The sequence below is a fragment of the Squalius cephalus genome (assembly GCF_949319135.1).
Source record: "Squalius cephalus genome assembly, chromosome: 4".
In the NCBI taxonomy this organism is placed as follows: domain Eukaryota; kingdom Metazoa; phylum Chordata; class Actinopteri; order Cypriniformes; family Leuciscidae; genus Squalius; species Squalius cephalus.
In genome coordinates, this window is record NC_137125.1 from 46,763,943 (window position 1) to 46,771,246 (window position 7,304).

Genomic DNA, 7,304 nt, shown 5'->3' on the forward strand with positions numbered 1-7,304 from the left:
CAGAGACACCACCTTTGGTTGAAACTGTTTACAGTAGTGTGGCAAAATGCGTAGGATACCACTCTTCTCTGAAGGGTTTGGAGTTGCATTATCCAGAGCCTTGTTGAATTGTTCTATAGCTGCTGCAGACACACCCACTTTTTTCACAGATGGACAACCTGAATGGCTTTGGTTGTTTACACCACAACGCTTTTTGGCAGGATTTGAGAAATCAATTCCTGATCCCTCTTCGTACAAAGCCTTGCCCGCTTTCAAAGGAGGAAGTCCCCACTGTCTGGGCCCATCAGTGCAGCTTTTGTCTTCCAGATGTTTAACAGCAGAGTCTATTGCGTACAGCAGAGCTGTCACGTGGGAGCACACCTCTCCCAGGCCCGCTTTACATGTAGAGTGGCCGCACAAGACTGTCCCATCCTTCTTCAAAGATACCCATGGTTGTAGTTGGGTTTCAGACAGTGACTGACTGTGATGCACCTACAATTACAGAAAGTGGCATAAATACATTATTCTTACATGAATGTTATTGTGATGTTATTATTTACTGCTGCAGTGACACCATAAATGCCCCTTGTGAATACATCTTAATCACTACGATAGTCAAATCTTAACATAGGCTACAGCGAATATAATCACAGATAAGATGATGGCTAGATGTAACAATTATGTGTGGCTACTGATCACAGACACTCCATGGTTTACTGGCTATGATGCACCTACAAATACAGAAAGTGGCATAGATACATTATTTTTATATGAATGTTATTGTGATGTTATTGTTTAATGCTGCAGTGACACAATAAATGCACATTGTGAATACTTTGCTGTGATTAACTGGTAGAATCTTAACATAGGCTACTGCGAATATAAATCACAGATAAGAAGATGTCTAGATGTTACAATTATATGTGGTTACTACGGATCACAGACACACCGTGATTTACTGTCTGCATGGATTAACGTGTGATCGATAATTAATGAATGCACTTCCTAGAGCTGGGGGATGCGTCCAGGCATCCATTAAAAAGCCACGGCCGACCATGTCCTCTAAAATCATAGGCTACGTGTTATATAAATATTTATCAAGAAATAACAGACCGCATTCTACATTAGAATTCAACTAAGCCATGTAATAATACAAAATAAAGGATAGATCGATGTCTTACCTTTGCCATTATGAGGTACCTCCCCCCGCCGTTAGCGTAGCATCGTGTTCCTGTAACCCAGCCAGCTACAAAGAACTGGTAAGCATCCAGACTTTTAAAAGCTTTGAGATCAGCACCAGTGTATGGGGATACCCCGTTTACCACATAGTGGTACAAATCGTGTGGGCCGAAGTCAGGCAGACTCGGCGATTTAATGAGGTCCGTGAAAACTGAGGGAGGAAGAAGGTAAGGGTCTGTATCCAAACCTGCTATCTCCAACTTCTCCAAATATCGCTCTTTGTGAGCACCTACCAGATGCCCTACCTCGACCGATAACGGCACTACAACTTGTTCAATAGAAGAAGCCATGAAGTTTAGTGGTAACGTTAACGTTATCTATTTTAATCTGTTTAAAACTATTCAAATTTCCCGCTCGTCTACTACTGCTCAGCCTGCGCGTCCAGTGATTTTGCCGTCCAGCATGGCGTCGTCACGTGGTCGTGGTCACGTGTTTGCAAAGGGTCTATATGACCGCTTTCGCTAGCTACGGTCATAATAATAATAAGAAGAAGAAGAAGAATAAGAAAACTTAAGAATAACAATAAGTGTGCTGCTTTCAGCAAGCACACTTAATTAACAAAGACTTGGTAAAACTCAGAACTGGAACAAGGAAAACTCACGGAAGATACATACATTCATACATTCATTAACTGACCCCGAACAAGAGAACACACAAGGTTTAAATACACAGCGGGATGAGGGAACGAGACACAGCTGGGGCAAATGAGCACAATAATCAGGACCATACAAACTGACAAGACCACACACCTGAAACAAGGGAACTAATAATTAACATGACGACTAACTGAATACAATGAACAGGAACAAGAAACTGAATGTAAAAACCAAAGACAGAGAAAACACAAACCAGAAACATGACAAAATAACACACCGTTACAATCCTGTTGCAAGCAATTGTATTATCCAATCACAAACTAGATTAAATTGTGTGTCCCAAATTTACCTGAAGACTATAAAAATGGGTTCTTTTCATTTTTGAATCTTTGTATATCTTAAAAAAACGTACTCGGTTACCAATGTAACCTCGGTTCTCTCTAGAAGAGGGAACGAGTATTGCGTAAGTTGCTTACGCATCGGAAAGTCTTCTTTCTTCGAGATCTGAAGCCAAAAATTATCCTTAATTTTGTATTCATTGTCAACGCAGTGCGGCAGCCGGCAGACCTAGGCAGGCTGTATAAGCGTGCTCATTGGCTGCTCGGCGGCAACTGCTTAAGCCTATCAGTGAGCGCTCTGATACGCGGCCTCCAATGAGGGCCTCCTTCTAACCGTCAGAATGGGTGTAGCCAGCGCATATATAACCAGCGCTCACAGGCTAAATATCTGGTTTTCGCAGTCTGAAGCGCAAAAGCTCGTGGCGCGACACGGCAGGTTACGCAATACTCGTTCCCTCTTCTAGAGAGAACCGAGGTTACATTGGTAACCGAGTACGTTCTCTTACGAGAGGTTCTCTCGTATTGCGTAAGTTGCTTACGCATCGGGAACCCTTTGTCAACGCCGTGTGCGCCGAGCATCCAGCCCATGAATCCCAGGGAGACCGGGGAAAACATACTGCTGGAATATGTGGCCGGTCGGAGAGACGGGCCAGCACAGCACAAAGCACTTCACTCAGTCTATAAAATAGAGCGGCGCGGCCGGTCTATAAGCATATAGCAGTGCACCCCGCGCTACATAGTGGAATACGGGCGGCCAGCAGCGCAGGCCAGCACCGGTAAAACAGCGCGTAGAGGGGAATGAGAAACAGAGCGGCCCAGCCGGTCTGAGTATAAAAACACTTCACCCTAAGTATATACCAGAAGTATCGTTAGCATGTGAACGTAGTCTGCACATGAGAGACTGGGCAGAGCATACATGTCACTTATACTGACAATAATTTTGCCTGTAAGGCAGGAACTTCCAGGTTATAAAACCTCACGAATGTTGATGGGGAGGCCCAGCCCGCTGCCATACAAATATCGTGGATAGAAATTCCGCTGGACCAGGCCCACGACGAGGCCATGCCTCTAGTAGAGTGGGCTCTGATACCCAGAGGGCACTGCAGGTGTTTGGAGGCATAAGCTGCTGCAATCGCGTCCACTATCCACCTGGACAGGCTCTGTTTCGAGGCGGCGAGACCCTTGGTGCGTTCGCCGAAGGAAACAAAGAGCTGCTCTGAACGCCTGAAAACGGCGGAGCGCGTGACGTAAACTCTCAGCGCCCAGACAGGGCATAGGAGGTTATCACTGTCCCCATTGTCGGATGCTGGCAGAGCCGAAAGGGAAATGACTTATGCCCTAAAAAGGGGTTCCAATCGCTTTGGGGATGTAACCGTGTCTCGGTCTGAGAATGACTTTAGAGTCATTCGGTCCGAACTCAAGACATGCAGGGCTAACAGATAGCGCGTGCAAATCCCCCACACGTTTAACTGAAGAGCTATCAGAAAAACGGTTTTAAGCGACAGGTACTTTAAATCCACGGATTCGAGCGGTTCAAAGGGAAAAGCCTTCAGGGCCCCCAGGACCAAGGACAGATCCCAAAAAAAGGAACCGAGGGGGGCCGCGGGGGGGTTCATCCGTCTAGCTCCTCTGAGGAAGCGGATAATGAGCTCATTCCTTCCTATTGCCCGGCCGCGCGTCGTCTCCACGAACGCTGCAATAGCCGCCACATATACTTTGAGCGTGGAAGGGGACCTGCCCTTTTCCAACAGCTCTTGTAGGAAGGAGAGCACCCGCGGGACCCCGCATGCGCGTGGATCCAAGCTTTTAGTAGCGCACCATTTGGAAAACACCGACCATTTAGACGCGTAGAGCCGTCTCGTAGAGGGGGCTCTAGACTGTGTGATCGTGTTCACGACCCCTTCTGACAGGTCAGATGCCAGATCGATCCACCGGCTTGGGAGAGGAGATCCTTTCTCACCGGGATCGGCCATGGGGATGAGTGCGACAGCCTCACTAGCTCTGGGTACCAAGTTTGGTTCTCCCAGTGCGGGGCTATCAGAAGCACTGAGTGGTGCGTTTATCTGATCCTCGAAATGACCTGTGGCAACAGGGAGATCGGAGGAAAAGCATACAGCGGGAGGCTGGGCCATGTCTGGGACAGCGCGTCCTCGCTTTTCGAGTAATATTTCGGGCAGTGAGCGTTGTCTTTTGACGCAAAGAGGTCGATCTCCGCTCTGCCGAATAGGCGCCAGAGAAACTGGGCTGTCTGGGGGTGCAGGGACCATTCTCCCGGGGGAATGTTGTCCCTGGACAGTCTGTCTGGACCGACATTCAGGTGGCCCAGCACGTGCGCGGCTCTCAGCGAGCGGTAAGCCCACACGAGAAGGCGTTCTGTCAGCTTGCACAGATTCCTGGATCTGACACCGCCCTGTCGGTTCACATAGGATACCACGGACATGTTGTCCGAGCGGACTAGCACATGGTGATCCTGTATGAATGGGAGGAAGCGCTTGAGCGCGTTCTCGACCGCTATCATTTCCAAACAGCCGCTAACCAGGGCTTCAGTGCTGAAACGCAGCTCTGAGTCACTCTGATTCGGATGCCGTCGGAAGCCCATGCTCTGTGAGGCACTCGGGCATTCAGCCAGCATTGTAGCGGGCGCATTCGTAAGAGACCCAGCTGAAGCACTGCTGCAGCTGAGGCCATACAACCCAGCAACCTCTGAAATGTTTTGAGAGGTGCGGTGCTGCCCGGCCGGAAGGATGCGGCCAGGCGTCGAATGCAACGCGCGCGCTGTGTCGACAGGCGGGCCGCCATCGCTACAGTGTCCAGATCCAAACCCAGAAAAGAGGTTGATTGACTGGGCACTAGCGAGCTCTTGGTCCAGTTGACCGTAAGCCCCAGGCTTTCTAGGTGGCTGAGAAGCACTGTTCTGTGGCGGATGAGTTCGGCCTCTGACTGTGCTAAAATCAGCCAATCGTCCAGATAGTTTAGAACTCGCACTCCCTGCCCTCTCAGGGGAGCGAGAGCCGTGTCCATGCACTTCGTGAATGTACGGGGTGCTAAAGACAGGCCAAACGGCGTATTGATATACCTGACCGTCGAAGGCGAATCTCAAGAATGGCCTGTGACGGGGTATAATCTGGATCTGAATGTACGCGTCTTTCAGATCGAGAGAGATGAACCAGTCCCTCGGGCGAATCTGCGCGAGGTCTGCCTGGTTGTGAGCATTTTGAACGGTCTTCTCATAAGAGCTTTGTTCAAATATCTCAGATCCAAAATCGGTCTCAGAGCTCCGTCCTTCTTGGAAACGAGGAAATAACGGCTGTAAAAAAGCCTGACTCGCTCATAGAAGGGTGAACCGGTTCTATAGCCCCTTTGCACAGAAGTGTGCTATTTCTGCTCGAAGTAGATGTGCTACTTCTCCATTCACTCTCGTCTCGGTACGCGCCTGAAAGCGCGGAGGGCGGCGAGCGAACTGCAGAGTATAGCTCATGTTTACTGTGCTTAGCACCCATTCTGATGCGCCTGGAATAGCTTCCCACGCTTTTGCGTGTGCAGCCAGGGGCAGAATGGCCTCCGATCGCCGCGCATCGCGGACTCGAGAGCTCGAAACGGAGGGGCGGGCGCGGCGCGCGCGCTCTTGGTGCTTAAATACGGCGGATCGCACGCAGCGATAGCTGCCCGTTTTACACAGTGTCCCGGTGGCTTTAGACGGAGAACATATAGTGTGAGGCGCGACGCGCGCTTGCGGCGTCGGGGCGAAAATGTTCGTTAGTATGTGTGAGCGCTCGAGGGCGGGCACAGGACTTACATTCAAAACATGACCGGTCGTGCGAGGCCGTGTGACAGAGCGGGCAGTGAGTAGGTGTGGGCACGGAGAAGTGGACACGTGACCTACTTTTAACACTAGAGCGGCTTTTGCCTGCTTTATGAGAGTGGGCTCTGTGAGAGACACGGGATGTATAGTGCTTGTGTACAGAGGTGAGCACAGAAACGTGGGTACAATCACTGCACTTGAAACACATACGGCGTCAGCCGTGCAACCAGACATAATGCTCTTTTGAAATTTCTCTGGGTTGCCGTGAGAACGGCGGTTGCGCGCAGGCGAGCGGGTAGATATACCGGCTCGTTGACTGCGAGGTAAACAGCGGCAGTAGCCGTGGCAACGGGGACTGACAGTGCGTGAAGCTTTGACGGTGGTCCAGCCGCAGCGCTGCGGGACTTAACCGTCTTTTCTTCTCTCGTGTTTAGACGCTCATAAATACTCGAGCACCATGAGTAGGTGTGGTGCGAGAGGCGGGTTCGCTTTCTGTAAGTAAGAAAAACTAGCCGCGAGCTCGGAGAAGCAAGCAGCATAAATTTTTATCTGCCCCGAGAGCTGGGATCGAACACGGATGTCCCGCGGGCTAGCCTATGATTTTGCCACTGAGCCACAGGGGAAAACACATTAGCTTTCGGTTAGCGCGAGCAGATAAAAAGCGACCTCATGTGTCGCGTCGGCGTTTGTTTGCAGGCGTGCGTGTATTAAAACAGGCCCGTTTACTGCAATAGTAATATTTCCAGCCGCCTGAACTTAAGAGGGGACTGAGAAATGTGTGAGAATTGGCGGTTGTCCGGCCGTAGCGGGACTAACACACTCTCTTCTCTTTTCGCCGGTGAGTGAGGCGCGCGCGCTGAACGTTGCTCGTGACCGTCCGCTCTGTCATCCCTTGTGAACGGCGCAATCTGCGCTGCCCAACAAGGGAGAGAGCGGGCATGCTTTCTGTATGTAAGAAAAACTGGCCGCGAGCTCGGAGAAGCGAACAGCATAAATTTTAACTGTAATAATGTAAAGGATATGTTGCCGGATAGCGTAGCAGGCACGGATGGCTGAAGGCGGCGAAGACGGCCGGCTTCCTCAGGCGCTGTCCTAAGCTTGCTGGTCGCTGGTTTCAACGGCGACGGCTCTCAAGATCCAGCGATGCGAAGAGCTTCGCTGAAGACAAGAAAATCAGATATTTAGCCTGTGAGCGCTGGTTATATACGCGCTGGCTACACCCATTCTGACGGTTAGAAGGGTGTGGAGGGCGCGAAGCGCCCTCATTGGAGGCCGCGTATCAGAGCGCTCACTGATAGGCTTAAGCAGTTGCCGCCGAGCAGCCAATGAGCACGCTTATACAGCCTGCCT